At 35.4% G+C, this 21,382-nt stretch overlaps 1 long non-coding RNA gene across 1 annotated transcript; it reads right to left on the bottom strand.

Moving 5' to 3' along the window:
• Nucleotides 1-756: 756 nt before the first annotated feature.
• LOC118265036 (uncharacterized) lies at nt 757-4,673 on the bottom strand. Its single transcript, XR_007707342.1, has 3 exons — nt 4,292-4,673; nt 2,938-2,972; nt 757-1,514 (listed from the first exon to the last, which is right to left on the bottom strand). It is a non-coding gene; the product is annotated as an uncharacterized LOC118265036 (long non-coding RNA).
• Between the last annotated feature and the right edge of the window lie 16,709 nt (nt 4,674-21,382).

Below are 21,382 nucleotides of genomic sequence, written 5' to 3' on the forward strand. Positions count from 1 at the left end.
GTTTCGTGGATGCGGTATGTTAAGGAAAATTAAAAGTATAACGTCGTGTTTTTTTTTTAATATACCGTAACATCGGGTTTCTTTGACCCTAGAGGGTAACTTTGACCCAAACTTTTAGACCAATGAAAAACTAATATACGTTTTGTTCTGGATTCCTATTGGTTGTAGAATGTGGGTCAAAGTTACCTCCTAGGGTCAAAGAAACCCGATGTTACCGGTATTTAATTTGATAGTTGCAACATGTGGCCGCTACCTCGCCTGGTGATAAGTCCTGATGCGGTCTACGATGGAGCACGTGTGCCCATAAGCCACCTATTCACTCAGGCTTTGAAGACACCCAGGTTATACCCATCAGGAAATACAGACTCCGGCAAAGAATTCCACTCCTTAGCAGTTCGTGTTGGTTGAAAGTTCTATATTGAAATGTGACTGTATGGGTAGGTATGATTATTTTTGTAGATTTATATCTAACTACATTGATCAAGTCATCCAAAATATCAATGTATTTATGTGCTAATATTTTTGGAGTGAAACCTTTGTTTCTGCTCTAAAGGATTATTTAAAAGTGCTCTACCTGGTTCTGTATTTACAAAACATTATGTAAATCATTTAGTGAATTCCATTCAACCATAATTTAAGGAATGTGTATAATTTAAATACCTTCGAACAAATTTTGTAGACTTGGCACATTTTCTGTTGATCAAAATAAATATATGCGGCCATTAAGACCGTAGTCAAAATAAATAAAACACCAAATTACAATAACATACAATATTTTATTATTCACAATTATTTTCTACACTTTTCTCAATGAGACCACATTTTTATACAAAGAATTTAGGTAAAAACTAAAAATAGCTATTAACAATGCATTAGGTAAAATATATTACAATAATTACATTATGATTCTCACAAAAACAAAAGACTAACGTTTAACAACTCTTCTAGCTAGTTTACGAAAAAAGTACGTTGGTTTACCCAAAAAGGTGACGTCACGCGTGATATGAATAAAAAATAAACAAATTAGAAAATGTACGAAAACTGTATTGAATGTATTTAGTTGCAAACACTGCTCTTAAAGATATTAATAGAAATATTTAGAAACCTAAGCAATTTACACAACTGAATGAACCCTACTACCAACGTTAGGCAACATTAATTAAGGTCAGCGTTCCTAAAACAATGCGGCACCGTCCGGTTGGAACAAAGAGCGATGCCGTATCGTATCATTACACTTGATTCATGCATCCTTGTCAAAAGTCGATGAACTTGTGCGCGAAATTGGCAAACGAGACTGGAGGCGCGCGTTGGATACCGAGTCGCGGACAAAGCGGTCCTTCCCACTGTGTTCGCTATACATCGCTGTGTATGAACAGCGACAGTGTAGTTATTCTTGAACGAAGACAGCGTTGGATGTTGATTTCTTAGATTGTGGCGATGGTTGTGAGGTGAAATCGTGTGTCGTGGTGCTGGGTTTGTCTCGAGCGCAAGGTCGAGCAGTCCGCCGCCCACTGCTATAAATATACGCAGACATGCAAAAATGTGATACATAAACATTTATGTGCCCTAATATGTGTGCCTATGTGATCGCTTGATTCGTCTTGAATAGTTCGGATTTGATTGGGCACGATGACATCTTAGTACGTTCAGTGCGATGTAAGGTTATCGATATTGAAATTGTTTTCTAGTGACGAGCGATATTTTATCGAGTTTGTTACTACAGTAACTAGTTTATTATGTTGTTATATCATTTTGGGAAAGTGCTATGATAACATTTATCCCCGTGTTTACTAAGTCTTTGCTGAAGTGCTTTCTCGTATATCAGTGTAAGTTAGTGCATTACTAGTGTGTTTAAAAGAAACTAATTATTGGAATAGATTGAAGATTAGGGTTCTGAATATAAGTTGTAACATTTACATATGAGTATAAACACTACGGTACTTAATAAAACATAACGGCCGAATTGAGAATCTCCTCCTTTTTGGGAAGTCGGTTAAAATGTGTCCTAAGTATTTGAAATGATTCCATGTAAGACTTATAAGTTGAGTAATCAGAAAAACAATACTTAAAACATTTATTACTTATATATCCAAGTAAATTCTACAAATAAATAAGTTTTAAATAAATAATCAATGTACTTGATAAATTCAGGCCGTGACTTCCTTTTAACAGTTTTTGTTAGCAGCAAACAGGAAAAGTATACAATAGGTTACAGGCGGACTAGTTTCAGAGGCAATAGTTTCAGTAGTTTTTATTATGAAATGCTAGGCGTCTATTTTACAGGTTTTCAGGTCATTGAACTATGATTTTGATTTGTTATCTGTAGTCTATCTAGTTTGTGTTATGGGATAGAGAAAAAGAGCAGACGGATCAATATATGGTTTTAAGAATGCTTTTCCATCAGAGATGTGCTATGTAGCTTCGTAGCAACGAAGATGTAATAGGCTGTAAAACTATGTGACCGTTTCCTCTTATACTGTAGCTATGCGACGAAGACGCGCAGCTCGAGTATGCAATAATAATAAAATAAATGATACATAAATAAATAATATTTCTTTTCCTATCCGGGACCCTGTGGTCCCGTGATAGGTGGTAACCAAACGCATCCACATCAACGTTAGCATAGCACATCTCTGGTGGAAAAGCGCCCTCAGACTTAAGATACATTAGGATCAAGAAGGACTTTGCTTACGCATTGCTATTTCGAAAATAACTTATAATTTTCGTATCAAATAAATATTATAATGGCCACCTACACAATAGACTTACTTCTTCTTAATTTTGGGAGGAGACACTTGACCTATATTATGATAAGTAAACTGATTTAAAAATAATATAAAAGTACTCAGACGTTATTATAACTAATCTACTTATTGAGTGTTTTTAATTTTCTATTCTAGGCTACTCTATTTTAGGGTACAATTCCAATCGTATCACCTGATGTTTTGCTGTTATTTCTCCCAAGCATCGACCTGAAACAATATAAGTACATTTTTCTAATATTTGTTTGTTAGAGAAGGGATTATTGTGTTTTCGTAAAAAAATAATTAGTTAGGTTCAGGTAGCACGGAATTTGGTTTAGCTTTTATTACATGTGGGTTCTAATATAACTGCTAACTGACTGCCTCGTTGGTCGCTTGGTTGCAAGTGCGACTGCTAGGCAAGAGGTCTCTAGTTCGATATCCAGGTCGGGGAAAGAATTAGTGGGTGTTTTCAGTTTTTGAAAAATTTCTCAATAGTAGCACGGAGTCTGGAATTTTAGCCGATATATGGCAATAGACTCACCCCCTATTACAAATGGGACTTATAACACAAATTGTGTGTGTACCTACATTGTACAATGGCATTACGTGTCGTAATGTGCACCTCTGCCTCCCCTTCGGTGGTAAAGGCGTGACGATGCGACTTTAATATAACTGGTAAAGAGTGAAAAGTAGCTACCCTTGCTGGCTGAGATTTTTTTTAAATATCGAAGCCTTTCCTATTGTTTATGCCGCTGTTGACCGAAATGTAAAAAAATATGATCCATATTGCAAAGAGCAACAGCGTTATTGCACAAACTACATCAAGTAACTTATTACATTGTTAAATTGTTGCTAAGTGATTTACATTTGACCCAGAAATTGACCCGCTTACAAAATCATTACAAACAAAATGATATTGGAGTAACAGAAATAAAAATAGTCTGATAACTAAGTACTGAATGAGTTGTGGTCACGATACGACTAAGTTTGGATACTTATTTTAGATTCCAATAGTCTAACAACAATACTTATATCAAACGAATCAAAGTTTAGGAGTGGGAGCTAACTACGTCATTATCTATACTAATATTATAAAGCTGAAGAGTTTGTTTAATTGTTTGTTTGTTTGAACGCGCTGATCTCAGGAACTACTTTCTGGTCCGAATTGAATAATTCTTTTTGTATTGGATAGTGCATTTATCGAGGAAGGCTATAAGCTATAAAACATCACGCTATGACCAAAAGGAGCCAAGCAGAGCGGGTGAAACCGCGCGGAAGTAGCTAGTTGAGTATGTACATGTAAAACGTACTCAAAAGTGACGTCACGCGATATTTCAAATCGACATATTATGTTCGAGACTATTGGTTTCCGTAAGAAAATAAAAAATACGTATTTAATGTTTTAAAATAATCTACAAGACGGACATTAAAATAAATATTAGTCATCTATCCTATCACAGCCTAACCGAGGTTTCTAACCGATTCGTCTCAAATACATAGTACCAATGAGGCATTTGGTAACAGTTTACAGAAGTAAATAATATTACCTTCTCTTTCGTTGACTCGGGTATACAGGAAACTGGTACTGGTGCTGCCAAACATCGTGGATGTGGTCATCCGAAGATACTGTGTATTCTTCTGCGCTGGACTGCAACTAGACCAGGCTGTTCAGATCTGATGGTACTAGAACTTAGAAGACTGTAACAGAAGCAATGTGTAGTAGACGTAGTAACAGGAGGAAATTTAAATCGATAAAATTAAGCTGATTGGTTTAAGCTGCTGTTTGTCTGACGAAATGAAAGCGCGTTCGGCGTTCTGATTGGTTGGTTTGTTCGAGCCGGCCAATCAGAGCGCTGAACGCGCTTTCGTTTCGATTACTTTAAACGTAAATCAAACTCATACTTTCTGAATAGGCTAGTCCAAAGTGCTAGTGTTGTAAGAAACAGAAAGGGGTAAATAACCTCATCGTTATCTAATATATTATTTTGCTTTATCGCGGTAAATAAACTCATAATCTATACCTATATTTTGTTTAATCTTTTCAAACTTAACTTTTTTTTTAACTTACTTTTCAACACATGTGTAGGCGTGTATGTGTGTGTGTGTGTGTCTAAATTTAGACACGCCTAAGCAAAAAATTCAAGTCAAGAGGTTTATTCTTAAAATAGATAATAGAATGGTGATATGAATTATACATTTAACATTAAAATAAAGAGTATGAATAACTAAGCAATTAGTTTTTATGTCCACTGTGTTGGCGTGTAGTCGTTAGGTTCTTTTGAAAAGTGACGCCATTTTGCGACGGTGGCGACATAGTGGTGATGTGGTGGGAATAGTGACTTACAATTTCAAGACAGGGCTGGCGTTCGTTGCTTAGAGTCTTCATGACTGCTTAAAATCTGTGGATGGAAAAATGTTAGGGAACTTACCATCTTGGGCTCCGGGGCAGGTCTATTAGAGGATCCAGTGCCCTTTACAGTTGCTGAAGATGACCACCGGGGTGGTTTTAGTGAGGTAAAAATTCTATACTCCTTAATCTCGTATCCCCAGAAACCTAGACGCCTGTTGAAGGCTTCCCCCCGTCATCATAAAAAAGGAACTGCTTTTTGCAAAGCCAATAGATTGTCTCTCTCTCTCTCTCTCTCTTCGTGTCTTTCAGAAGTATAGCTTGTCTCTTCACCTGGTTTTTGAGCAAAGACTTCTATCGAACAATTCTGATGTCAAGTTGGAAAGACAAGAAAGGAATGTGCAATAAAGTTCCAACCAAACAAAAAACATCCTTCCCTCAGTCTGCTTAAGAATTAAAGTTGAATGACCGTTCCAAAAAAATGTCTAAAAAAGTTTTTAGGTATCTAGGTTTATGCTTCTTCTTCTATTAAAGTATATAAAACCAGCTAAACGACATTTAAAATGATTTTTTTTTATCTAAAAGTTATAGAATAACCATGAACCAGTTTAAGTGGATAATCACCATAAAAGAAGGTCGTAGCTTTGAAGTTATTTTAGCAAAAGATGCAAGGCCTTACTGAGCTAAAGGGAAGGTCGTTATGACGTCTATTCTATAGACTTAGGGTCAGAGGCCCCAAGTTAGAGAAGGGTATCATATTTAGAAGTAGTTTCCGTATAAAAGCAGATGGATTACTTGATGATAAGCGTTTACTGCCAATTTCAATAACTGATTTTAATCCAAAATTTTTTGATCGATCTTCATTTTTGACAGAAACTCTATAAAAATAATGTCAAAAATCGATCATGATCTAAAGATTTTGGACTGAAGTCGGTTAGTCGGGTTCTTCTTCTTTTGAGCCTTTTGCCTTGTTGCCTTCTTAATGCTTACCATTGATGAAAACTTTAGGATATCCACTGCACATGTAATCTGAAAGGAAATAAAAATTACCTATCCTAACCTAAACACCTAAGTCAAAAATGAAATGTGAATCAAATACAAAAAACTTAGGACAAAATTCTTGTACATATTTACAAAATAATTGCCTTATTGCCTTACTAAAAATAATAGGTAGGTAGCTTATGAGATAGATACAATAAGGATTTTTTGTTAACTATGCCCTTACACGTGTCACTCAGTAGACAGTGTTACACGTGTTCTTAGCTTTTTTATTTACCCGTAAATGTTACATAATTATGTACTTACATACCGAACGAAAAACTGTTTACCTACTGGTGACAATGTAACATAGAGGTGCCTACTTATCGAAAACTTTTTTGCTAATAGGCTGAATAACGTTATGCTCGTGCTGAGGTGAAAAAAATAAATAAAAACTATAAGTAGTAGGAAAAGAATTAGTTCAACTGAGCTTTTTATTAATGTAGGTAAGAATGAAAAATTCCAATTTAAATAACAGTTTAAAAATAAAACATACAAAAAAATAAATGAATATGATTTACCTACTACTTACTATATTGTACATAATATTAAACAGTTCTGTAAAAGCAGAGGAAACTATTTATTTAAACCTTTATTTTATACTTATACACTTATACGGGATACTAAACACTTTTTTTCTGTAAAGAACATACCCCGCTTATTGAACACAATAGATAGGTACGAAACACTTAATACCTAGTTTGTTAACTAAACTAAGATATTTCCGAATAATTTTACTATTTATTGCAATACAAAAAACATGTTGAAAACATGATAGTAGGATACATAGGTATATTATGATAGTAGTAGTAAATATAGTAGTAGAGAAAACTATAATTCTCACATATACAATTTTAAAGACATAAAAATTATTCAAAAGCTATTTAGGTATTACACATTAATCATCAATTTGAAATCCTATTTTGTAAGATTATTATGTTTAGAAACAAAAGAGAAACATTAATATTTCATAACAAATAGCTAGCTAACTGTCAAATAGATGAACACCTGATTGTGTACATTTGTTAAATTCATTTGACAGACAATGGTGTTTGGTCCGAGGTCGTTTGCGTTGCGTAATAATAACTCCGCAACGTTTTGCAAATAGTCAGCCATATTGGATCCGCAAAGCGCGCGAAACTAGTGACATAGATATTATAGAGTTGCTGTCAAAAAATTATTAGCGTTGTAAACATGATTTTTTTTAATTGAATAAAAGTAAAATTACTCGAAAATGTCTTAGTTTTGTAAACAAACTAGGTATTTTCACAAAATAGGCGTTCAATATTATTTTTTATTATTAATTAGCACACATTTTCGTTGATATAAATTATATACATATAAGGAATACTCTTACAAACTGATTAGTACGTATAGAACATTTTTTTATTCATTATTCTGGAATAGGTACTAGCTTATAATTAACAATAAATAAATGGATGGAAAATGCTACTAATAATAATTATATTACCAATCACAACGTTTACAACAACATACCGTACTCCACACGCCCACTTTTCAACCAGTATTTTATTAGAATCTTCTTATAGGCACATATTACTCGTACTTTATGTTTAACTAATAGATTAGTTCATTAGTCAACAGCACTTAGTGCAATAAACCGGACACAAAACCAGATTTATCTGGTTTTTTATGTCGAACAAAATATAAATAGGAAATTGATTCACACCCTCGTAAGAAAGAAAGAAGTCTATGTTTTTGTGTAATTAATAAAAAATATCAGGCTATAAGAAAAACATTTTTAACTTAATGCCATATAGAATACTTTTATATGACATGCTTAAATTATAAATTAGTACATTAACAAGTTCATTATTATATTATCGGCTTACTTACGTAACTGTTTGGAAAGGAACTCGACTAGTTTCAAGCCATGTTGGAGGCTCATATTCATGAGCGTATTCATTCTGCGACACACGACGCGGCGATTATCGTGCTGCTACTCGTTACGTGAGTAAGCTGATAACATAATAATTAATTTAAAATATGTCTCACGAAAGTTAAAATAAAATTATAGTACTTACATAACACTCTATAGACACAAAAACTATACCATCCACTTATAAAAAAATGTATTATTAAATATAACAAAATTCCTGACATTTCCATAATTTATAGCTATTTAAGTATATGTAAAAAGAACATAATATAAAGCTTAATAACGTGCTTTATGTCTCAAAATTTAAATAATCAATACTTATATAAAAATAAAATAAAACAGTTATTCACAAATATTCTCAATATAGTGTGAACTAGTTATTCACAAACTACTTACAAAGAAAAATAAACTCTAATGACGTATTATGATAATTCATTTTGCAGTGTCGAAACGTTTTTTGACATTACTACGTAATTCGAACCGTGTAGAAAACATATGATTGGCTACAATTATAAGTAAACAAATAATAATTATAGTCAATGACGTTCAGTCAATTCTCGGAAGCTTTAGATTTGCATGAAAAACTTGACTAGTTTCATTGTAAACCTTTTTGTTGAACCTATGTTTTAATAAATTAATTAATAAAAATAAATAAGAAGATGTCGCGTCGATGATATTAAATTATGCTTTGTTTCAATAAACCATTTAAACTATTTCGTTCAATAAATAGATTCTGCGGTTTACATAGGGAAAAAGCTTTTGCGTTTTGAAGCTATTTTCCAATTACCTATTTAACTTATTTTAAATTACTTTTGAATGAGACAAAGTTTATACGAATATGTCATAAATATAAAAATGTTATATAATGTATAGATTTTGTCTTCAATCTATCTAAAATATACCTTAACCTAAAGTTAATTAAGTACATTTAAAAAAATATATACTAACCTTTTTAAAATAAAAATATAACTAAAAATTAAACACATACAATATACATAAGACACAAAAGCATGGGCCTTATCAAGTCGCAGGCCGCCCAGTTTTCTGCGCAAACGCAGAACAAGGTCGTGGCCGAGACGACCGCCAACGGCCGGCGCGGGCGCAGGTAGCGTTGCGATCCTACAGTCACCGACACGCCAAGAATTCCGTGTCTTCCTATAATTAAGCCTAGATTTTTACAGCTTTTTGATCTAGCGTCATATTGAATTGGGGATCGGAGTAATAATTGGTTTAAATTCGGTTTCTGTAGTACCTTGTTTTTTTTTCTATTCTGCTTTTTGTAAGATATGGAGCTTGTATCCTTCTTGCTGAAGACCAACGACTCGTTCTTTTCCATAAGAATCTACACTTTGTTACGAGCAAATAGCTTCACTAGGGGACTGACCAACAGACTGACATTTTGTTTTCTTTATATTGTAATACTTGATTTGACGTTAAAAGGCTTGCGGCTGTGCAACCGACTGCCGCTCAACGTGTAGCGACTTCGATACAGGCACAGAGAACGTACTTTGTGTGATCCACAAATTGTCGTTCCAGGTCTGGGTGTCATGTGTATGTGAAATTGTATGTTTGTAAACGCAACCACGACACATGATATAAACCAAATGTGAGGCAAAGTTTATATGTATAAAAAAATATATAATATATGTATAGTATAAAAGGTCTGTTGCTACATTAGCATTAGCATTATATGTAGTTTGAACAGATATGTCATTGAACCTAACCTATAACGAGTCTGGTGTCATAGCTATATATCTATAGCATATAACAAAGAACTGGTTTTGCTTTGAATAACCTGTGCATATACTATCTTAGAGCTAATAATAACATTATCAACAGTACTAGAACTACATATAATAAATATGTATCATATAATATAATATAATGTGTCTCATAAACCGCCGTACTCAGAGTCATTTAATGGTTACTTAACCCAGACGATAGCAATTGTTTTCGGAACAAAATAGTTACTATTAAGGAATAGTTTAAGTAGTTATTAAGTCTTTGACTGCATAGTTGAGTATAAGGTGTAATGTCAAACATTTATACAACCTAAGCCGTAAAATATCAATTAATAAATTTCAATTAATTACATAAATTGTGAAATAAAAATAAAAGCTAAATAAAATCTGTCGCAAAAACGAAAACTTCAATCTAAATGTTTCACAATATTTTTTTCACAATATTTCCATTATTTCAAATTAATAAATTCAAAACCATTAATCAGTTTAATTAATTCAAATCCAAAATGTCTACTATTTTGTAAATGCAACCATTAAATGTCTTTAAACTGGTTGTTCGTCTTTTATGTTTTTTTCGAAAATCTAGAATGAAATTAAAATTAAAAAGACGTTATTATTATTGTTCTATATTAAAATATAATAAGCAACAAAACACTAGATTATTAAATTTTGAAATAGGTAGCCTATTTTAAGCACATATTAAAAATTAACTTAGAACTCTATTAATAAATTCTTGTAAGACCTAAAAATAAATCTGTAAATAGGACTTATATATTTGCAGATGAGTTTTTTGAACAAAATAATATTCTTCGTAATAAACCTATTGATATTTGTTACTCGTTGAAAAAACTGTACCGTACCAATCTAACTTAACTTATTTTAGTCTCGTAATTCACAAAACTAGACAAATAAATGAAGAATTATCATTTAGGTCGTATTTTAATACGTCTGGTTAATGTTTAATTTTAATACACTCTCAAGAATAGTTCTTGTGTCTCTACATAATCTTTGTAAAAAGATAAATATCATGCTATCTCTAGCATGATATTTAAATACAACTTAAAATTGAGTAGCGTTTCACTATTCGACATGTTCCATTTATTTGACATTATGTTTACAAAAACTTGGGTCTTCAGTAAAAGGGAATCTAAAAATTACCTCTCAAGGGTCGTTTCCCAATACCAAATGAAATTGCTATTAGGTTAACTGACACATTTCTTATAGAAAACACATCAAAATATTCGTCAGGTACTTACTTAATAAAATATTAGTTAGATATTGTGAAACAAACCTTAAAAAACAAATTATTCATAACACAATGGAAGGTAGTCACTATCCCCCTCAACCTATTTGCCAGACGACGTTAAAACTGAAACGACGCTCTAAATCTTATATGCGAGAGATAAATAGTTATGTTTAGGGAGTCTGTTATTGACCTAACCTCCGCAAGGACATTGGGGAAGGTCGGAGGGCGCCCGTTCGGAGGGTGACGTGCTTGCCGACTGAGGGGTGACGGAGAGGAGCGAGGGAGAGGCCGGCGGGAGATTTTTCTATTATTTCTAACCTCGAGACGCCCTCCAACTTCTGTAGACGGTTTTAAATCAAATCTGGAGTACTTTGCGTCTCCCCGTCCGACGCCTGTTGCTAGGCAAGAGATTAGGTTATCAAGAGGTGCTTTATGTCTTCTTAGAAAAGTGTAGTCTACCTATGAATATGAAAACCTAGCTCGACTAGAAAAGTAACAACAGTTAACAATGTTAAAAAATGTAATGAAATGCTAATAAAATAAACGAATGATAACTGAATTTGTGTTGCTGGGCAACGAATAACAAAATATTTCAAATTATAACAATTTAAATTGTGATAAACGAGAGATTTTTCTATAAAATAGCAACAGTAATTTATAATTATTTTTAGCAAGGGAAGAAGAAGACTTTGAGGAAGTCGGTCGGCTCATTGAATGTAGGTACGTAGATTTTCGAGGAGGAGAAAGACATATCATAGAATCTGTGATAAATCTATCATAGAAGCTTGAAGCTTAATTTATGACAAGTCTTTCTCCGTATTGTTACATATTGAAATTGAAACAGTCGAGAAGAGATTTTCATTTTATTCCAAGTGATCAATGGAGCATGATTGTTGATACCTGGGGGCCTACTCTAATTCAACAAACGAACGAACGAACCAACGAAAAAACTTCGCAGATTGCATACTACAATTCTATTTATTGCGAACTTTTACGTTTTATTTTTAATTTCATATCAAAACCTATTTATTTATCTTCATTTAATTCGTTAATTTTTGTTCACGAAAGTTCGCAATAAATAGAATTGTAGTATGCAATCTGCGAAGTTTTTTCGTTCGTTCGTTGAATTAGAGTAGGCCCCCTGAGGTTTCTGTACCTTCCTAGAAACATATTTAACAAAGAATCCTAGTTCCAAGTAGGTACCTTTCAGATAATTCCAGATGTAAAGTAGACTCGATTTGCGTAGGACGTATGACAATGGACTCGCCCACTTATTGAACGATGACGTCATCGGTGAAAAGTGGGTGTTCTTAAGTATCGACATCTGCCTATCCTTTCTTGGAAAATCTCATGTTTTAATGCCTCAATAATTTTGTACTAAGTTGAGTAAAATTATTAACGTTTCATAATCAACTATGCCATATTTAAAGTATTTTAAAATTCGAAAGTAATTTTGTATAAGTACAGTCAGCGTCAAAATCGCTGTACACCTTATTATACCTAAATCACTCAACATTACAAGCGCCAAAACTAAATGATTATCATAAAACGTCATAAAGTATGTCATCGATTTTCGATGCTGAGTGTACTATGCTTAACCTGAACACTACCAATGCAATGATTTGAAACTGATGGAATCAGCTAAATAAAATGAAATGATAATTTAAAGAACACTGACATAGAGTTAATAGACAAATTTAATTTTATATATCAAATAATTTATAACAACTGATATACAAAGCAAGAATGCATTTAAAAATGCATCTTCAACACATAGTTATAAGGTATTTTTTGCGATACAAGCCTACACATACAAATCATTTCGTTTTATATTGTACGGTCTATGTAAAAAGTATTTGGCACATCTTTTGAGATATGGAATGCTGTGAAAAAATTGAAAGACGTTCCTATCTCACTAACAAATCGATTAAACACTAGTGCTATACAATTGTGAGGTTATTAATGGAACATTCTTTTGTTTATTTTTCTATACTTTTTAGATCTAGTGTTCATAGTTATGAGTGAGATGAGCAAATCTTCTATTTGAGTCTTGTGTTTGGTAAATAATATTGTCTATGTATTTAATATTGTGTTGGGTTTTGATCAACTTTTTAGTTGTCTCCAATATTGTTGCCTACTTTTTTATGGTATAAGCCGGTAAACGAGTAGACGTATCACCTGATGGTAAGCAATCGCCGCCGCCCATGGACACCCGAAACAAGTGCGTTGCTGGCCTTTTCAGGGTTAGGAATTTAAGGGTGGTTGGGGAATCGGGGATTGGGAAGATTGGGGCTCTGGTAACCACACTTACACACTGACACAGCGGCAAGCGTTGTTTCACGTCGGTTTTCTAGAAGGCCGTGTTTCGGTCGGTCTGATCACTACTGCATATTATATGGGACTAATTCAGTGCCTAACATAGTCTAGTTTATTAGGGCTTCCATTTAGATCTCCATAAGGGTAGCCTAGCCTAGATTGACTTCCACTAAAACCACATAGACGGAGACACCTTGAAAGAGTAGTAACAAACATATACCCATCTCTTTCTCACAAGCCTTCACCACATACATAAAAATAGTACAGCAACAATATAATTCAATACAAACAAAACACGACTATATTATTATGTAGATAAAGGTAAATTCTCAATAACATGAAACATGGCGAATTTGGTGACCTAGTTTGTTAGAATTTGGCAGTCTGTTAACTGGTGACCCAAAATGCGCAGTGAGTGACGGAACGTTTGCCCAGGTCAAGGGCATAGGTTCGAGTGCCGCATGGTAACTACGTTCGATGTAGCAGTCGATATTTCTCCGAAACGGGATTAGGTGTGTGGGTAATGGATAAGTAAGTTAGTCATTACATAAGAGTAGAGGATGTTCATAATTATTTGGTTTTGATTATTAAGTATTTGTGTTTCATACATGGCATTTATTTAAGTATTAGTAAGAACCTACATATTATATGTATCTAGGTATGTTTTACTTTGACTTATCTTATACTTTTACTTTTTAAATTTTATATTACGAGCATATAAAGCTGAAAAGTCTGTTTGTTTGAACTACTGGTTCGATTTGAATAATTGTTTTTGGATATACCGAGAATGACTATGGGCTATAAAACATCACGCTATGTCCAATACGAAGCAGTGCAGAGTATAAATAAAATCTTAATTAATTGATTCCAATCTGGATAAAGTTAGTCTATATAGATAACTCTGGAATTCTTGTAGTTACTAGAGAATATTTTTTACCACTTTTTCTGTTTGTAAGTCATCAAAAACTTATTGGTTTATATATAAATCCTCTAAAATTCCAGTTAGATCCGATGATGGAAGAACAGAGTTTAGACGAAGCTGAAGATCAGACAGGAGCTGCTGAAGAGTCTCCAGACCAGTCCATTAATTCTGCCATGCCTGCTGACAGTGGTTGTGATGAGGGTGATGAACAGGACTTCATAAAACTATATCTGCTTTCCGTGGTATAGTCCAGACCCAAAAAGTAACGAATGATTTTTTTTTATAGAACACTAAATTCATAGTCAAATGTGGTAACGAATGATTTTTTTTTATAATGAACAATATTTTATTTTACTAAATTCATTGTCAAATGTGTAAGGTAGATATTAAAATATGTGAAAACCACAATTAAAATAAAAAATATGCCTAAAGCCAATTTAAATGTGACGTTTTATTTTACCTCAAACTCAAAAAACCGCTTAACTATCTAAGTGTTCTTTTAATATGTTACATGACCATAAAAATTATTATTATTCATGGCATATCCACTATAATGACCTTAATATTTGGCGTCTATTTTTAGACCACATAACACCATTGGCCATTTCGTAATTTCGCACGCAATTCGCAAACTGTTCGTCAATGTCAGTTGCGTAAGAACCAGCTGGTCGGTTGCTTAGCAACGGACGATGGTGAATCAGGGACCTTCAATGATGATTCGCCATGATTTTAGAGAGGTGCACAGTCACGAAGGCTGTTTCTTAACATGGACTGTTTAGTTTTTTTTTTTTACTTTTTAATGTTCTTGTCGGAGAAAAAGAAGTTTTTATAATAACTAAAAAAAAAAAAACTAATAGTGAACGTTTGAGTTTACTAAAACTTTAATAATCTTTCGTAATTCTATATCATAAAGATTATCAGTAAGAACTAGTTCGCATTAAAGTTGCCTAAGTTACTCCTTAGTACATCAGCTACCTGCTAGTAAAAGTTCCATCAAAATCGGTCCAGCCATTTTACCATTACCTACCTACGTATAAACTTATAAAATTTTAATGCACAAATACTTAGCAATTCTAACAAGCAACCAAACTGAATTTGCCAAAATTCCAACAAAAATACATTTATGGCAGCAGCGGTAAACCACATCCGCACTGACCATTGAGCTTGCTATAAATACTTTATTATTGTTTATTATATTTAAAAAGAACTAAAAAAATATTAAAGCTCAGTATCTCCAAAATCACATCAAAATGAAAACTCCTATCGTAATCCCCATTCAAGCAAATCTAACTTAGATCTATAAAGTACACTTAATACCCAAGCCCCTAACAGAATATATACATATAGGTATCAAATAAATATAAAAGCATATGTTTGCACGTCAAGGACAGACAGATAGACAGACGATTTAGTATTAGTCGAAGGGAATGGCCCCTCCGTCTAAAGGAGTGGAGCCCTCCCAACAAATGTATAAGCACTCATAGATTTGTATACATAGTGACACATCATGCTATACTAAACCAGTATAAACTGAGCTACGAATATGAGGAAACTTCATTCAAAGCGAGACCACGATAAACTGGTTTTGTATAGGTTGATTTGTTACTGTGTACGACTAAATCCGCCGAGGGATCTTTAAATTAAGTTCTGCGAAATGGAAAGAGTTTCTGGTAGCTCAGTATTGAGAATATCTATAATATTTTTTAACCGACTTAAAAAAAGGAGGTTCTGAATTTGACCTGTATGTATCTGTCTACCATGAGAGCTTTGTGTAAAAACAAGAGAACCCATTTTATAATAACTATCGTGAGACATACTAAATTAACTAAAAATCACGGTTTACAAAAAAGAAGAAGGTTTGTGAAGATTCCCCTGTGACTCAAAACCAGTAGAGCTTTTCTCCATTAATGTACGTAAGTAAACCGTGATTTTTAGTTATTAATAAACATGGTAAATATCCCGTTTCAAGTTCTAATGATAAGTTGTTTTTTAATCCAGCCTACCCACGATACATCACAGAGATTATTAAAAAAAAAACAGATTCTCCTTTCCCCGACCTGTGATTGACCCAAATGACCGCTTGCCAATATAGAGGTCAGTAAAGTAAGTGCCTAAGTATTATTGCCAATTAGAAGTAAAATAACACTTGGAATTAGAAATTACTGAGTAATAAATAATTAGAATGAAACCACAAAGGATTTATTTCATTGAGTAATTGGTGAAACTATTATTTGCAATGTAAAACATACCGGTTGGTTAATGACCGACACATTTATAGGTTAAATTAGCACTAGTTGCTATATTAGGGGATAAAAGAGCCGAAAAGGTCTTCTATTGGCAACACTAAAGGAGTTACTAATGCTTTGCCGATTGACCTTAGAGTGCTTTTCCTACAGTGATGTGTTATGTAGCTAAACTATGAAGAAATCATGAGACTGTCCCCACTGATACTAAGCTGTGCGAGGAAGATGCGCAGCTCGAGTATGTGATGTATCGATAGTAGGGAAGCCATCCACAGCACACATCCATAGCACTAATATTTCTATATAAAAAACATAGCTTAGCGTTTCCACCAGTGCTAAGCTATGTGAGTCAATGAATATGTTTGGTGGAAGCCAAACGCATCCACAACGTAGCATTGTGGGGCGCGGTTTAAAAAAAGGTTAAATAAAATAAAATAATTTATATAACTTTCATGGTAAGACTTTTACCAGGACGACTAGTAATAACATGAAACCTGTATATACTTTTATAGTTAGGCTTATTAATTGAGAAATTAATTATTAAACATGGCGTATCTTCTTTAATTGCTATATTTACATTAATTCTTATTTGAAAGTTTATTTATTGCTTCCTCTGGTGCATGATCGAGGATAGTTGGCTAAATTTATTTTTCGATTCAGAACATGTAAACCTATGTGAAACAATGCTTGCGTTGTGTGAGTGAGGTTACCGGAGGCCCAATTACCCCCTTCCCAATCTTCCCGATTCCCCAACAACCCTTATATCTCTAACCCCCAAAAGTAACGCCTCTGGTGTTTCAAGTGTCCATGGGTGGCGGCGATCGCTTACCATCAGGTGATCCGTCAGCTCGTTTACCGGGTTATTCCATAAAAAAACATGCGATCTGTCTTATTGCCTAATTCTTCTATTTTGAGGAATTCACTGTTACTAGGCGATTTACAGTAACATTTACTTTTTGCCAGTTATCTTATGAGTTTTCTGTTTGAATAAACCATTTATTAAGTCTCATTAATTTCATAGAAAAATTTAAGCTCAAGTTTGTTTTTTCTAAGAAGCCGCTAAGAAAATTATAATCTCAATTGGAAAATAGAGCTGCGGACAACGTTAGGGGTTACTGGGTGTCTATACAAGACATCGCTTCCGCCTGCCGCCGGCTGGAGGCGCTGGACTCGCCGGCTGCGCACCAAAGCTGCGCACTTACCAATTGGTATCACGGCGGCTTGCCGGCGTCGCTGCGCACCAAGATGCGCACAACGCAGTTTTACTAAGACGGCTTGCCGGCGTCGCTGCGCAGAAATCTGCGCACTTCTCTTTCTATCCACGGCGGTGACGCAGCAATTTGTTATCGTTTCTTTTATTATTTTATAATTATAAACACAATTGTCTTAATTGTTTTATACGGGGTGACTGTTAACATTTTGGTCCTTCGCAAGAACAACTGCAACACAGCGAGAAGATTTTTGTGTGTTAAGAAACATCCACGCGTGCGAGACGTCGGTGGATTCCCGCGTCGCAATCTGCAGCGTGAGAAAATAGCAGTGTCATCGTCGCCTACGGTTGAAGATTTGAAGTCGCATTCAGGACTTTGCGGATAACGGATTCGGATATTAGTGAGCTCGTTCCAATTATTCCTTGATAACCGTTGTTCCAGTCCTCCTTTCTATACACGTTATAAGTATAACGCTGTTTTTCCTTTTAATAGTTCCTATTCATTGCCCTATTGATTAGGTTAACTAGCTATTTTCACTCGTATTCGCTTGAAATACAGTGTTTGTTATGTTGCATGAGTATAAAGCGTGATTATTCGCGTCGAGTTATTTACAAGTAACGAATTTAAGTGCATGTTTATTCCTGCTTCTATTGCTTAGTGCATCGCGTTATAATACAGTGACATAATTGTATTAATTGTTATTTATTTTCTGATAACTAAATAACTAAATTTTCTTTCTTTTAACACCATAATGGCCGACAAGTTAGTGAAAAGACGCAGCTCAATGAGGGCCAAGCTAACAATCTTTAGTACTTATTTGAATGTGCTTAACAGCTGTGACAATCTTTCTAACTTGCAAATAATCGAATTGGAAGCTCGCTTCGACAAATTTAACGCCTTATACACAGAATTTGATAAATTACAGACGGAGATTGAAGTTTCTTCGGACAATCCGGAAGAGGCATACGCGACGAGAGACGAGTTTGAGCAGCCGTACTACTCGCTGGTAGCCTTGGCGCGGAGTTTGCTGCTCGAGTCGAATGGCAAATCGGGGTCGCGATAGTAAGGATTCAGTTCCTGAAAAGCATTCCCTTTCATTAGAAGAACGGGTATGCGAAGAAAGCTTTTATAATAACACAAAGCGTAAGGACGACGGTCGCTTTGCGGTTACAATACCTTTTAAGTCTGATCCTTCTGCACTAGGAGATTCATACGGTATCGCTAAACGCCGTTTTCTATCTTTAGAAAAAAGATTTGAACTCGACTATAAGTTCAAATCTACGTACTTGGATTTTATGTCAATTCCAATGACAATTCCACGATTACAACTGTGCGGGGCTCTGTTGAGATCCAGGTTCTGCACGGAAGTCAGAGACTCTCTCCCGTTGCCAGTACACCGAGTTCGATATTGGTGTGACTCTAAAATAATGCTAGGATGGTTGTCTACACCTCCTCAGCAACTAAAGCTTTTCTTTCGAAATCGTTTCAATGAGATTCAAGGAATTAGCTCTGGTGGTGGGTGGAGATACGTGCCGTCTATGGACAATCCGGCGGTTCTTATCTCTCGTGGCCTGAAGGCTGATCTTATCAGCGCTTCTGCCCTTTGGTGGTCAGGCCCGCAAGACAACACCAGAAGCAACTTAAAATTTCCCTTTTTCAATAGTAGTGTCGACTATGGACCTATTTTGATATCTGACCGGAAAGGTCGGGGATCAAAACCAATTAAGTCCTACCTGTGCAGTTTTGTATGCATGGCTACAAAAGCTGTGCACCTCGAACTTGTCTCTCGTCGCGGTAGGCCACGTACTATCTTGTCCGACAACGGCACAAACTTTGTCGGAGCGTGTAATGAATTATATGCATTTTTGCAGGGCTCTGACGTTGCATTCGAAATCGCTCAGGAAGGAATAGAGTTCAGGTTTGCACCGGCGTATTCGCCGCACTTTAACGGTCTCGAACGTAACGAAGCTGCGGTTCGTTCAGCTAAGCATCATTTAAAGCGACTTTTGCAGCTTACTCATTTTACTTACGAGGAAATGGCTACATGCCTAACTCAAATAGAGGCAATTTTGAATTCAAGGCCTCTTACTCCTCTTTCCACTAATCCTCTCGATTTCTCTGCCCTCACTCCCTCTCACTTCCTTATTGGACGCTCGCTAATGTCTGTTCCAAATCCGCAGGTCACTGATGCCAGCATCAGTCGTCTGGAGCGCTATCAACGTGTGGAATGTATCAAGCAACATTTTTGGAAGAGATTTAATATTGAATACATCTCCAACTTACAGCAGAAAACAAAATGGCCTGCTTCCACGAATGGCGAATGGCTTGCCCTGATTAAGGATAAGGCGCTGCCGCCGCTCTGCTGGTCGCTGGGGCGCGTCGCGAAGGTGTACCCTGGCAGCGACGGCGTCACGAGAGTCGCGGAGCTGAAGACGAAGAGAGGGACGATTCGGCGCGGCTTCAACATCTGCCCACTTCCTCTTTGAAGTACCCTTCAACCCGGGGAGCATGTCTATACAAGACATCGCTGCCGCCTGCCGCCGGCTGGAGGCGCTGGACTCGCCGGCTGCGCACCAAAGCTGCGCACTTACCAATTGGTATCACGGCGGCTACCCGGCGTCGCTGCGCACCAAGATGCGCACAACGCAGTTTTACTAAGACGGCTTGCCGGCGTCGCTGCGCAGAAATCTGCGCACTTCTCTTTCTATCCACGGCGGTGACGCAGCAATTTTATATAGTTTCTTTTATAATTTATAATTAATACAGTTTTATTTGCTCTATACTTATTTCGAGTTTTATTCGACTTTTTTTTTACTCCGACTTAAAGCAGGAGTAGCAACAGTGTGGTGGTGGTTTCTAGTCAGTAACCGCCGCCGTACTCAGAGACATTTAATGATTACTTAAACTATTCCTTAGTAACAATTTTGTTCTGAAAACAATTAACAAGGACTGGGATAAGTAACCAATACATGACTCTGACGTATGGCGTTGAGAGTCTGTCAGTCTCGCCTCACCCAGGGTGGGCGAAGTCATTAGATGATTTTCCCCAAAACATTGGGGTTAAAGGGTGTTAGTAGTTAAGGCAAAAATTAAGTACAATTATATTTAGAGGGAGAATTTTTTTTATATTGTCTAACCGATAATCGGTACTTGAAGATTTCATAGAAGATAGTCGCGATTGTCTGGAGGTCTCTAATTGTAATGCAGGCAGCGAACCGCCGCCGGAACGGGGCAGTCGTGTGTTGGAGCACTAACATCCTATACATAGGCGACGCAGTGTGACAAGAGACTTTTTATATACCAAATTAGATCTTATTAATGAAGATTTTATGGTTTCATTTTCAATGATTGCTCTATTTTGTGGCTATGATTGTGTATGAGTCATTACTTAGCCGAATAGTATTATATCATTGTATTAGTGTGACAGTTTTGGTGTTTATGAGTGATAATTTTATATTTGGTATGATATATGAATGGGGCCGTCGTTAGAGGGCACCCGAGACGAACATATAGCGATCAGATTGGCGATATATTAAAGAAGGGCCAAATTAAAAATAGTCTTAACCGACGAGTATGCATAAAAAGACTGATAACTGTTGATGAAGCGAAAGTAGTGTGTAAGATTCGTAACAATTGGCGTTAAATTATCTCTGCCTACCCCAATGGGAGGATG

Source organism: Spodoptera frugiperda, chromosome 28 (genome assembly GCF_023101765.2).
Source record: "Spodoptera frugiperda isolate SF20-4 chromosome 28, AGI-APGP_CSIRO_Sfru_2.0, whole genome shotgun sequence".
Classification (NCBI taxonomy): Eukaryota; Metazoa; Arthropoda; class Insecta; order Lepidoptera; family Noctuidae; genus Spodoptera; species Spodoptera frugiperda.